This window comes from Rhinolophus sinicus, linkage group LG14 (genome assembly GCF_036562045.2).
Source record: "Rhinolophus sinicus isolate RSC01 linkage group LG14, ASM3656204v1, whole genome shotgun sequence".
NCBI lineage: Eukaryota > Metazoa > Chordata > Mammalia > Chiroptera > Rhinolophidae > Rhinolophus > Rhinolophus sinicus.
The window spans coordinates 55,518,487-55,532,837 of record NC_133763.1 but is presented as its reverse complement, the minus strand read 5'-3'; the positions used below and the strand labels follow the sequence as shown (position 1 = coordinate 55,532,837).

The 14,351-nt window shown below is 45.7% G+C and overlaps 1 long non-coding RNA gene across 1 annotated transcript; it reads right to left on the bottom strand.

Moving 5' to 3' along the window:
* Positions 1-7,254: 7,254 nt before the first annotated feature.
* LOC141568668 (uncharacterized) lies at positions 7,255-14,345 on the bottom strand. Its single transcript, XR_012491865.1, has 4 exons — positions 14,063-14,345; positions 12,665-12,829; positions 9,015-12,566; positions 7,255-8,280 (listed from the first exon to the last, which is right to left on the bottom strand). It is a non-coding gene; the product is annotated as an uncharacterized LOC141568668 (long non-coding RNA).
* Between the last annotated feature and the right edge of the window lie 6 nt (positions 14,346-14,351).

The following is a 14,351-nucleotide window of genomic DNA, read 5'->3' as shown; positions in this document are numbered from 1 at the left end:
AGACTAAGGTCGCTGACTGTGTGCATGGCCTATGGGTTTGGGATCTCTTGGGGTGTCCTTAGCGGACTCTTGTGTTCCCAGGCCTTCCACATAAGCCTTTAGGCTCGCCAGGACTGGAGTTACCACACCAGGCCAGCCCTCTGCACCTGAGGGTGGACCCAGCCTTGGACAAGACCCCTTATGCCAGGGAAAGCGGAGGACAGGTTGTCGTGCAGGAGACCCTGCTCACTGCGCCATTTGTCATGCAGGGAGGCCTGCGGGGTCTCTGCTCCCGCTCCCCACAGAAGAACGCAGGACACGGTGAGGCCAAAAAGGAACACCCACGGAGCCATAGGTAGGGGAGTCACATCACTATACTCTCGCTGGCGGCTGGGTTGGAGAAACAGGAAACAGGAGCCACACAATTCTCAACCCTCACTGCGCAGCTTGCAGGCTCAGCCACCATCTTCTTGCTAGCCCCCATTCTCTGCTAGTGAGGCCACAGCAGTTATATTAGTGGCCAATGGCTCACTGGTTACAGCTGACGGCCAACTAGCCACAGCTGATGGCCATCCAATCACAGTTGATGGCCATTTACTACCTGAGCCAACACCTTTCTATGTGAGGCCGAGAGCCTGGAAACTACTTTCTGGGGCTCTGTCCCCACACAGGTCCAGCTACCATAGCTGTGCAGGGGGACAGCTGTTCCAGCAAAGCTGCCCAAGGAGCCTGGTGTTCAGCTCCCCCTGAAAATGCTGCACCAGGTGTGGAGGCCTCAAGGCCCCTTCAGCCCCAGCACACAGGCCAGTGCCTGGGATCCCACCACAGCCTGTCTCCCCAGCTCTCCCTGGTGGCTGCAGTCTGGCCCCTGCAGGCCTCCCTGTGGTCTTTCCATACCCAAGCTTTCAGCTCTCAGAGCTGGCCTCCTTTTGTGGTTGACCTCCTGGGCTGCCTCTTTTACATGCACAATAAGTCTTTGGTTTGCACCCCACTCCCCCAGATGTGGCGACTTACAGAGGCTCTCTGTGCACACTGAGTTGAAAAACGACCCTGGGGATGGTCGGGAGGAAATGGTGAGGGTAGCATAAGGCAGCATAGGTAAGAGCCAGGCGAGAGGCAGTTAATTCAGGTGTGCCAAGCCCTGTGCCGTGTTTCACCGCGACGACTCCACACTCCAGTGGGCAGCTCCCAGGGCACAGATGACTGCACCTGGGACACTGAGTCTGACTCGTGTTTCATTGGCTCGGAAACCTTTGGAGAGAGAAGAGCATTTCCTGGTGACCTCCGCTCAGGTGTTATGCCCATGATGCACACTAGATGGCAGCAGAGAAGAGCATTTCCTGACCACTTTCAAGACCTTGGACTTAGATATGACACCACATAGAAGCAACTACAAAAAGATGACTTGTGCTTCCTCAAAATTAAAAACTTATGTGCATCAAAAGGCGCTATCCAGAAAGTGAAAAGACAGCCCATAAATGGGAGAAAATAGTTTCAAATTATATCTCTGCTAAGAGTCTGTTATCCAGATTAAAGGATTTATAAAGCTCAACAAAAAGAAAACTAAAATTTTAAATGGACTTGAATAGACGCTTCAACAGAGAAGACGTACAAAGCACACTAAGGTGTTCAGCATCCTCAGTCATGATGGGAACGCAAATTATAACCAGTGTGACCCCCTCACACAGATGGGAACACCAATTATAACCAGTGTGATCCCCTCACACAGATGGGAACGCAAATTATAACCAGTATGATAAATACCCCTCACACAAACCAGAACGGCTGTAATCAAGAAAAGTAAAACTAACAAAAGGCACCACAATGTAGAGAAATTAGGACCCTTAAACATTCCTTGTGACAATGTAAAATGGTGTGACTTGTGCATACAATACTTTGAAATTTCAACCCTGCAAAACATTCCTCTGTGGTTCAACAAATCCCCTTCTAGAAATATACCCCCCAAAACTAAGCCAGATGTTAAATGCTGATACCTGAATCCGCAGCAGCTCTGTTCACAAGAGCAGAGAGGTATGAACAGTTAAATGTCCATCTTAATCTTTAGCAAAAACTAAGTAAGAAATTGTGCAGTTACACCAGAGTTCTTTAGATAGTTATGACTGTAATGAATAATTTCTAGAAATATATTTCTTCATAGCACGTAAAGGAATTTCAATGTGATAAAAGATATGTTTAGTAATACACCCAAAAATATTAAGTTACTATACAATAAATAGCAAAACGTTGATAAATCTATGTTCAGTAATTAGTGTTTCACTATTTTCACTTATTTGAAAATGGTCTAGACATTCAATGAATATTCATCACATAACTGAGATAATGAAACTTTACAGTTTCAAATTCCCAAAGACACCTAGCGCCTTTTCAATGTATATATACAATATAATTACCTCTGAAGTTTACCTAAAACCTTTTATTTGTACCTATTGTATTTATTAGTTAAAACTTACTGAGATTTCCGAGTCAATAATTGCCCAAGCTCTCTTCTTGACAGGTTATGTAACATAAGACATACACTTAATATTGTAAACCCACCTAAAACAAATATATTTTATGTTAATAACTTTCCAAAACATGACTATGTAATGAAACTAAGCTCACCACTTTTAATATCAAATATTTCAAATTATCATAATCCTGAAAAGCATTTGGTCAGTTTCTATTTTATTTCTTAAATTATATTAAGTATTGAATTTCTTCAGTCCCATCAAATATTACAAACTAGTAATATCACCCAAACATAAAAAACATCTTAACACACAAACACAAACCTGTTTCACATACTCATCAAAAATTAACGCAATTAGCAGTAATTGTAGAGAACACATAAGATGTTTTCCCAAAGAAACAATGATTGTCATGATATCTCTATAACAGTTTCCAAATTAGCGGTTTCCCCCATTCTAAAACTTCATCTTCTGAACGTGCAAAGCGAGGTCTCAGCAGCGACTCACACCCATCAGCCTCTTCACAGCTCAGGCAGGAAGTCAGAGGCCTCCACACACACAGGACCAGAGACGCAGACCTCCCAGAGCCAAAGGGTCACAAAGATAGAGACGGCACAGATCTCATCACCCAGGCGGTCAGGGTGGTGGGGAGCATACAGTGTCCGGTCTCCCACAGAACGTGAGGTGCTCTAGCCACGATCCTGCTCCTCCGTGGCCCCCAGCGCGAATGCACTGGGATCTGTCCAGCACTAACGGTGACGAAGGTTAAGACGACAAATGCCTCCTGTGAGCTGGGGCCGCTCCTGACACACTCTCCTGGGAGCTGGCGCGGCCAGGCAGAGGCGCACTGGGAACCCCAGTCTATCCCACTGGCCACCAGGTGCACCGTGGAAACTGCGGTTTGCCGATGGCGGAAACCAGAGAAGATTATGTTCCTGGTCATAGAGCCGTGCTCCCGGGACACAAAACGAGATGGAAGGAAAAATCTCATGCGGTGTCTAGACAGGGACCCACAGCAAAGTTTGTCTCCGCAGAAGCCGGTCTGGAGAGAACCGCTAACTCCCCAGCCTGTGGGGCCGGCTACAGCAACAGACTTACGGGGGCCTGTGCCTGTGTTCTGTCCCTGTGGTAGTTCCTTAGGGCAAATCGCATGCAACACACAGACAGACACCAAAAAAACAAAAACCCAACATCTGTAAGAGCAGAGACTCAATAGAGAAAACCCACCCCTTAGTATGCCGAGAAGCTAACTTCACAAATAGTCGTAACCGCCAATTTAAACTCAGAAGACAGAAATAGGGCTCATCACATCCAACCCCTACTAAACCCTTCAGGAATTTTAATTCATGTGCAGAAGGAATTCACAGAAGCATGAATGTTCTACAGATGGTGAAACAACACATGGCATACGTGACATTTTGCAAAAGGGGTGGGATGTACTTCTAGATTTTATTGTAGGAATAGGCGATTTGCTGGTAATTAGGAAAAGCTCAGTATACCTGGCAGGTATGTTTCTGTTGGGCAACCAAGAAAGCAACAGTATATTATGCAGTGTGGAGGGCAGGTGGGTTTCCAGGCTCTTGCTTGGAGTCTTCCTGTCCACAGCTGAGGTCATTGTGTCGTGGTTTTTATTTGCCTCGGACAGTGTTTAAGGAGTCTGGGGAGCGGGACTATGCAAAGGCGTTGTGTTAGTAAATATACCTTTTATCCTCTTTTTTTTCCTTCCTTTGCTCCGCTGGCCTGAGCAGTTGTGGCCTGTGTTAGTATTTCTGATCTAATCACCAGGTGGGCGTGGGGGAGGTGCTGAAACTTTTGTTTAAATTCCTATCACACTTTGAAAAAATCTGTTTCCATTTGCCCAATTTCTTATCCATAGGTTAATGAATGCATTCAATAGCTTGTCAGATTTCAGATGGGACACAGTAAATATTTCTAATGTTACTAATCCCTTAGACCAAAGAGGGCACTAAAATTATAACTTCTAGAGTTTTTCCCTCTGACAACAAAAATAAAAAAAATGACAGTTTTCATTTCCCATTTCCCTTACTGAGACACAAGGTCTACTTTCACAATACAATCAGGTCAAAGACATTCAAACAAAGCCTGTTTAAACATTCCAAATTTCATCATCATGCCAAAACTTCCATTTCTATATATTTTTTAACATAGTCATAGCCTGAGTCAGGGCTACACCGATGGGTTTTGGTCCTCTAGTCAAGAACTGCAATATCAAGCAAACCTGGAAATTTCTCTTTTCTGACCATTTTACATACTCTCGAGTCAAAATTCTCTGGCTCCTCAGCAAAGAAGTCAGCCCGAGGGACCCTGCCCTGTGATCAATCTTTACTGGACTGAACCGTCCTTACTGCTGACCCAAGGGAGGCCTGGTCAGATTTCTCATTGTAATCGCTTCCCTCTGGTGTTTTAAGTTTCTCCACGTGGGGATAGAATACAGGTGACTTGTTTGAGGCCCTTCATTTTGGGGGGACCGTCAGGGGTCTATTTGGTACATTCAGGTTTTGGTAGAGCTGTTGTAAAACTTTGGTTATAACCCCATCAATGTCTTTTTTATTTATCCTTGATTTACTTTAAAGTAACTAAAGATTTCCACCCTGCAAGGACAAGTCCTGTAACTGACTCTACTTTCTCTCTGTTTCACCTTTCTTAATATTTTAAATAGGTATCTCTCTCATAATTAACTGTGAACAAGGACCTTAGGAAATTCTTACAGGCAAACATCAAATTTCCAACATGTATCCTTCCTTGTCTTTTCTCATTCTTTCTCTGTTATCTAAAAAGAATGAACCTTCAGGATAACACATTTATGTATCATTTACAAAGCTTTTTCACCCTTTTAACTGAACTTGATATTGGTGATGATGTGGGCACTTCAAGCGTTTAAAGAAACAAACTGGAGCCTGACTTGTCTAGCTGGGAGCAGGGAAGAATAGCATTTACAGGTGACATCCAAAAGGGTGTCATTCCCATGTTTTCCACGAGGTGGCAGCAGAGAATCACTTTTCCTGGTGACCTGCACATGGTGTTAATTCCAAAATGCACACGAGATGGCAGCAGAGAGCGTTTCCTTGCTCCGCGTTTCAATGAGAAACGGGACACCCGGGAAGAGACTAGCTCCCTGTGAGATAAATCCTGTTTGAGGCCCTTCACAGGCCTCATCTCACCCACTGCTCCCCCTTCCCAGATAAGGCAGAGACGATTATTATCTGTATTTCACATGGTACTTAAAAGGAAGACTGATTCTAACACAGTCCTGAGTCCAGGACCGAAGCTGAAATGGGCCCTTAGGGCGTGCACACAGGAGATGCTGGACAAACAGAGTGATCCAAACAGTCCTTGCAGCGATGGGTGGAATCCTGGTCATTCCATTGAGGAAAATCTGCACATAAGATAATGGTGCAGCGTGCCAGGCACTCACACAGGCAGGGTTTGGGGCGGGACCGGGGCTGGCAGATGGGGATGGGGACAGGTGGGAAGGGGGGTGGCGGCCTGGCCCTTCACAGGAAGAGAAGCAACACTAGATCCCTGTGACAACAACTCCCCCACAGCTAAGCGATGCCTGAGCTCGAGCCTTTTAATTAAAATTTCTTCCTCAGCCCAGACCACGGCTCTGCTTCTGCCCATGTTCCCTTCTTCTGATGTCACAACTGACAAGAGCTTCCTGGCTGCTCAGAAGGGAGTCTGGGGTGGCACCTTCCTTATGGTGGGAGTCGGGGGGTAAGGGGCACTGAGCCTGACAGGTGCAGAGCTGACGACTGTCACCTCCAAGTACTACCTGTGTGACTTTAGGTAAAGACTTTTATGGAAAGCCAGTCTCCTCGCCTCTCAAGTGGGGATAACTGCTCCCTCTCAGGGTGACAGTGAGGGGTCAGTGAGGTGAGGCAGATCAACTCCTGCCCCACAGGTGATCGGCCCTCACTCCCCCTCCTTCTTCCCTTCTCAGTCCTTTCTCTACCTTCCAAGGGCTGGAAAGAGCAAGCGTTTAGCAAGTAGTCTCCTTGAGGCAGAATGAACTCTCCTAGTGCTGTGCAAACAGCCAAAGTCCCCTGAGTGATGACTCCGGCATCTGTGCCAGCTTCATCCTCCAGGCAGCACTCGGCCAGGCCTCTCCCTGGTCTTCTCACCCCTGCTCCTCTCCAAACTCATGGCCCTTGTCTCAGCTCAGGACAGCAGCACCTCTCACCACACAATTGTCTCCCCAATAAATTTAAAAAAAAAAAAGGGACTTAAAAAAAACACACAACTGTATGGGCAGACAGATGTAGTAGGTTAACATGGAAGTCCTGTACTTTAGATCCTAGGGTAAGTAAGCTGTCATCAAAGTGTGCAGTTAATGACGTGCATTCACACCTCACATCAGCAAGGAGGGCAGCAGAGCAATCAATTCAAAGAGCTGCAGTTACTCCCAAACACGCGGTAGGGCCTGAGCTCTCTGAATGCTGTGTAAGGGACTTTTAAAAGATTAACAGAATGCTAGCTGACCTCTTCAAACACACACATAAAAAAATGTAAGAGAAAAGAAAAACTATCTGTGGGTCAGAGCTAGGAAAATATGAATTCTTCAGCTCACTTTTCTTATTCCCCCCAAACGTAATTAGTTGACATCCTGAATAAGGTCAAAACTGACTATTTAATGCTCATCACATACGATTTTTCATTTCGGTATAACTGATACTGGTGATTTCAACCTGTGTAATTGGTGATTTCAAGCTGTGTAATCCTTACGATTATTTCTAGCCCAAACAACAAGACCACATTGGCTACAGTAGCAACTGAAATGTGTCACGTGTACATTCAACTATGATTTATTCACAAAAAAAGAAATAAAAGGCAATATAAGAATATGTAACACAAATAATTTAACAGGTTTAAGAATACTCACCATCCAAATACAGGATCGGATGAGGCCGGACAACATTCAATACAACAAAACCTATGCTAAATTCAAGGTTTACCAGGAATATTACAGAAAAACAAACATTTAAAAAGATAGTACATTTCATTTTCAATAGTCAAAAAAGAAGAGTTCTGGACAATGTCAAACTCCACACACAATAAAGCTATAGTTACACATTAAATATAATTACTATCTATACATATGCAAAAATATAAGTTCTGTTTCATACAGTAAAACCCTTTATAGAAACCATTTTAAAATTAGGCATAACTTCTCAACTTATATGTGAGGTATAAGTCCTTCTAAATTGGTTCCTTTACAGGTTTTAAAACAATATGCTAAAAACAAAAAACAATATCCTTCGTTCAGTTACCAAATTAAATCTACTTAAGCAAACAAACAAAAATTGATAGCTCAGTCAAAAATTCCTTTCATATTATTCAGGCATTATCTAAAAATCCTCCATTTTTTTCAAGTGCGGAAATAGAACTCGGAAATATTCCACAATACAGTACTAAACAGATGGACTATTTAGGAAATATTTTGTTATCTTATGACACGATATTGTTTTATTTCTTTAATATGTTTTGAAATAAATGTAGTCTCGTTTTTCTCATAAAAGGTCAAAATTATAATCTATATTAAGATACATCTGACTGTAGTAAAACTTCAGTGAAAATTAACATCATCAATATTGTATCACAAAAGTCAAGCTGGTGACAAATGATGAAAGGAGCCAGGACTCTGCTCAGATACACCCAGGGACTAAAGCTCGTCATGATAGAAATGTTCATCATGAAGCTGTCTGCCGTAGTCTGTGGCTTCACTGGTGAGAAACAACTCCTGGTTCTCCAGAATCTCTGCTTCGGAGAGCTTTCTGTCACTGTTCAAATCCATTTCATCAATGAGATGAAGAGCCTTTAAACAAAACAAAAAGGTGTCGAGTGTAACAAGTATTTTCAGCAAGTTGTTTTGCGTTTTCATGTGATGAGATCTGTCCAAACCATTCAGGTGCATTCATTGTCTGAGTATCTGAAAATATCACACACTGCAACCAGTCTGTCTACAGCTGCTTCCTTTCACTCCTTTCTTAATTTCTGCTGGGTTCTGCCTCCTTCCAACTCTAATTCACTTCGGGATATCTCAAAGTTACACAAAATTAACCTAACCCATTTTGAGAACCTATAGGTAAATACGAACTTTTATTATTGCATTCACTGTACTATCAAATTAATACATGACTCAATCTTACTTTCCTTGTCTCCTTGACAGTCTGAAACAATTCTTAGATTGAAATCAAGAAATAGCAACGCGCTGACCACTAAGTAACTAAGTGACCACTAAGTAACCACTAAGTAACTCGGTCACTTCTCTCTTTGGCTTAAAATTTGGAACCTCCTTTCCTGTCAGTAGCACCGTGTGCACAGGGAAAAGTCATTCCCCGTGAACTCACCTCTTCCTGTGCAATCCCCTGGTTATTGGGCACCACCCAAGACAGCAGCTCTTAGGGATCTGCCAGAACCAGAACCCTCGAACCCGAACCCCAACCCGAACCCGAACTCGAACCCTCGAACCCGAACCCGACCTCGAACCCAACTCGAACTCGAACCCGCATTCTCGAACTCAAACTCGAACTCGAACCCGAACCCGACCTCAAACCCGAACTCGAACCCTCGAACTCGAACCAGAACTCAAACTCGAACTCGAACCCGAACTCGAACCTGAACCCGAACTCAAACTCGAACCCGAACCCGAACTTGAACGCGAATTCTCGAACTCGAACCCTACCTCGAACTCGAACTCGAACCCAAATCCGACCTCGAACTCGAACACGAACTCGAACCCTCGAACTCGAGCTCGAACCCGAACTCGAACCCTCGAACTTGAACTCGAACTCTCGAACTCGAACCCGAACTCAAACCCTTAAGGAGGTGTCTTCTTTCTCAGAGCTTACATGTGTGTTATTTTGGCATGTGAGGGGCACGGGTAAATGATAAAAAGAAACAAGGATGCAAACTTTCCATCCGGCATGTGAGGGAGCAGAGGGGATGCCTGGGAAAACAGATAAAGTGAGACCTGGAGGCGAATCTGAATTGTGGCATCCACCAGGGTGTGAAGGGCAGAGGTGTTCCTGGGGCACAGGGCGAAGAAAAACCTTGAGGCGATGTCTCCATTTTGGCTACAGGCAGCATGTGAGGGCAGAGAAATGGCCCTGGATAAGGTATATGGTGAAACTTAGAGGTAATTTCTCCATGCAGCTTCAGCCAGCGTGTGAAGAGAGGGGGGTCCAGGGACAACGGAACATGTCAGCTTGGGGGAGTTTCCCTGAGTACTTTCTTCAGACTGGTTTCACGTGGGTAGATACCCTTAGCCTGTTTCCCATGTCATACAATTAATAGAATCAGAGTTAGATAAAATCAAATTTTAACATATGCACGTGGGGAATTCACATACGTGTAAAAATTCCAAAGGCAGCGAGGTCAGACTGGGTGCTTTGCAGGTAATTTAGGAAGAGTGGCACACTCACAGGACACTCATTGTTAGTCTACCCAGAAAATAATGGGACATGGGGGAGGGGTGGTCAGCAGGCTCCAGTGGGCGTCTTCCCGCCTTATGCTAAGGAGTTTATGCCAAGTTCCCCTCCTAAACTAGGTCTTTCCATTTGAATCTCTTAGGCAGGAAAGAGGGAGGGTCAAAGGCTGTTTCAGTCTTTTGTTTCCCAACAACCAACTTAAAGTCAATATCACCACAGGCAAAACTCTTAGTCCTCTTCATTCCCATCTTTGAATCTGTAATAAAAGTTTCACATCAGAAGTTAAGTTGGAAGATTGTCACATATTTCATTAATCTAATCACTCAGTCCTGAGAATAAGTTAGTTAAATTGTTGAATCTTGTTTCATGACTCAGTGATGTAGATACACTCTCAAATTTCCCCTTTCACTAACTATTTCATTACTTGCTTAGGTGGGGGAGGAACAAATTTTCCTCTACCCTCAAATTTCTTCTGGCTGCTCTAATAATCAAATAGACATGAGACAGATTTACAAGAGAAAATAAGCAGATTTAATTCACACATATGGGACACATGCACACATGAGCGAGTCAGAGACCCCACATGAAGGAGAGGTAGGGACATAGAAAGGGAAGATGGGTACCTTAGATAAGACATCCCGAGCTAGGGATGAAGTAAGGTCCCTTGAGGGCTTGAAAGGGTCACTGCAGGGTGGTGACAACAGCAGATGTTTCATGAATATCTTGAACCTAGTCAGACAGACAGATGTTGACAGAGACTAAAGGAGAAGATCACACAAGGACAGAAATAGACAAAGAATGTAGGGAGTGGGGTGCTGAGCTGCTACCGATGTAGGAATATTTTTTTGTGAGTCCACAAATGATATTGATCTGTCAACAGTTTCTGGGTGTGGGCCAAAATTGTGTCTCGTGAAGCCGAAGTTTGGACACACGGACCAGGAGAGGCAAAAAGTTGTAAAGGAAGATAATTTATTAGAGGAAGGAGAAGAGGTTGCAGCTCCCGAGCGGGAGAGGGTACCAGAGACTGGGAAGCCCAGTGAGGCAAAAGCTCTTACTTTTATACCTTCCGTTGCCTGCTTGGGGAAAGGGGCTGGAGCCTTCTATCAGGTTTGTCCTGTTTGCACATCCTGAAGGGATTAACAGACGAATCCATTCCTGTCTATCAGATCTGCTCCTTTGACCAAAAGGGATTTGAGATAATTTATTAACCTCAGGTGCGGTCTCATATCTTTGTCCTGGAGTGAAGGAGACATTCCGGAAGCTGGAGTTTCAGGATATGGCTGCTTTTTTGTTTATTTCACCAGGGACATTCCTGTCTACCTAACGACATGCTAAATAACCTGTCTCACTACCAGCCCACAGTTGCTGACTCTGCGTGGCCTAGGGGTTTGGGATCTCTCGGGGTGTCCTTGGCCGACTCTGCACTGTTTTCCCAGGTCTTCCTTATATGCCTATAGTCCCCCCAAGACTGAAGTTCCCACACCAGGCATCCCTCTGGACCTCAGGGTGTGCCCAGCCTTGAACAAGACACCTTATGCCAGGGAAAAGCTGAGGGACTCCACCCCAATCCTCCAGAGAAGTCCAGCTACCACAAGTGGGGAGGCTGTTCCAGCAAAGCTGTCCCAGGAGCCTGTTGTTCAGCTTCCCGTGTAAATGCTACATCTAGAGTGGAGTCCCCAAGGCCCCTTCAGCCCCAGGGCCCAGGCCAGAGCCTGGGATCCCACCACAGACCGCCTCCCAAGCCAGGAATGCTAATAGTGTTTTTTTTTGTTGTTGTTTTATTATTAGTTTTAGGTGCACAAGACAAAGCAATACTTACACGTTTCTCATTTATATCCCACACACTGTGTGATCCCCCCTCCCACTAATAGTGTTTTAACCCATTACAATTAGCTATAGCTGCACCATTTCTTAGGAATAATCTTATCTCCTCTCTTTTCCTTGTTTGCCTCACATCTTCATTCCTTTCCTCCCCTCTCTCCCGGAGGCACTGTTCTCTCTGCCTATGGTAACAACTTCTTCTAGCTGAGCTAATCATCAAATAAACAAAATCAGATTAATAACATACATCAAATTTTAATATATGTGCATGAGGAATTCACATACTCGTGAAGATTGGGGGCTTTGCAGATCATTTAGGAAGAGTGGCACACTCATGGAAGGTAAAGTGTTGCAACCCAGAAAATAATGGGATACGGGGGAAGGGTGGTCAGCAGTATCCACTGGGCATCTTCCCGCCTTATGCTAAGGAGTTTATGCCAAATTTCCCTTCCTAAACCAGGTTTTTCCATCTGAATCTCTTAGGCAAGAAATGGTGGTGTGTGTGTGGGTGTGTGTGTTGGGGGGGTGGTGTCAAAGGTTCTTTCTGAGTCTTGTTTCTTAACAACCAGCTTTAAATCAATAGTCCCAAAGGCAAGTTTTAGTCCTCTTCTTTCCCACCTTTGAAACTTTATGAAAGTTTCACATCCAGAAGTTAAATTGGTAAATTGTTCTACATTTCATTTATCTAATCACTCAGTCCTAATGATGGAGGAATATCACAAGTCTTTCATCCTCCAGAACGGGCTTAGCTGCGGCTTTCTTGGATTCTGTCATCATTTTGGGATTGAAGGAATTACCAGAAAATCCACTTCTGCTTTGCGAAGGGTCTTACTCAGTTTCAAGAGTTCTCCTAAGGAGTAAAAAGTTACTATTACTGTGAAGTAAGTTGAAAGATCACATCACTGAAAAAGCCATTTTTTATTACACAGAAATGTACTGGACATTTACCACGTGTGAAGCCCTGAAAGAACCGGTGCTGCTTCCTTGCTGGAATGCCTGTCCCCAAGCAGAGCGGTGATCCTCCTTCACTACCCAAAGCCCCTCCTTCTTCAGATTCAGAGGGGCCAGGGAGGGCACCGTCCACAGCCCTGTGGCCATCCCTCAGGGGCACTCCTGGACATGGAAGAGCAAGAATCACAGATGCAGTCATAGCAGCAGTGGCAACAGTGACAACAGCAATACCCCCTCATTGGGGGTGTACATGTCCCAGAAAGAGTCTATTTTTCCCTCTCTACAATTCCGAAGAAAGGAACACACAGAGAAAATGAGAAAACTGTTCCATGTGAGCCCACCAGCCAACAGCACAAACAGTAGATCTGAGAAATCCTCATGTTGCAACCCCTGACGAAATAACTGATTCAATCATGGGCCACCAGTGGGCAGAACTGCTGGTCACAGCGGTGGGGGCACAACAGTCTCAGTCTCATGCATCCCCCACTCACTGCTTATCAATTACAACAGGAAAAGGGAGACATCACAAACTTAACCCAGTGACCAAACCCAGCAGCTCCAGCAGCAGGATAACTGACCCTGTGCCTTTGCATCTATGTAGCATCCTTACAAACAGTGTTTAACATAGGGGCCGGCCGGGTGGCTCAGGCGGTTAGAGCTCCGTGCTCCTAACTCAGAAGGCTGCAGGTTCGATTCCCACATGGGCCAGTGGGCTCTCAACCCCAAGGTTGCCAGTTCAATCCCTCGAGTCCCGCAAGGGATGGTGGGCTGTGCCCCCTGCAACTAGAAAACGGCAACCGCCCTCCACAAGACTGAAAGGACAACCTGAAGCTGAACTAACACTGAAAGGACAAGTTGACTTTGAAAATAAAGGTCCTGGAAGTAAACACTGTTCCCCAATAAATCTTTAAAAATAGCAAAGCGGACACGTAAACAAACACGGAAAGGTGGCAGTTCGGAAAGAGCAGGGCTCCTGATGGATGACCAGGTCCCTGGTGCGTCTGTTGGGGCAGAATGACCGGGAGAGAGGAGGAGAGGGAAGGGACACGCGTGTCCCCGGCAGCGCCTCGGGGCAGAGCGTGTCTGGGAGGCGCCCACAGCACCCACGCCCACGGAGGCACTCCGGTGTCCCTCCTTCTAAGAACGAGGGCAGGGCCTCAGCGCTGGTTTCACTGCATCCCCGGCACACAGAAAATACTCACTAGGCAGCTACCGTGCAAATAGGTTTCATGAGGAGGTCAGGGGGCCCCACTTTTCCTACGACAAGCCGGTGGGTCCTCCCGTGAGAAGGAGTCGGGGGCGGACTCCGGGCAGCTTCTCCCGGCAGGAAGCAGCGGATCCGAAACAGACCACCCTTCGGGGTGGCGCCCGACCCGGCCAGGCTATTCCTCTCACCAGTGACCTCCGAACCTTGGCAACCGGACCGCCAGCCGCCCGGAACTACGCCTCTTCAGCTCTCACGCCAACACAACGCTCGGCGGGGTAACTATGGAAACCACACTCGAAACCAGCAGGTGCGAATGCCCTCCCTATGCCGAACCTGGTTCCACCTTTCCTCGGGATTCCTCCGAGGTCCCGGGTCAGGGCGACACAAAACGGCGGCAGTCCCGAAGGGAACATGACAATCACTGCGTATTTGGAGGGGACAAAGGGCCGGACATCTGAGTCCCCAAGCCGGACTCAC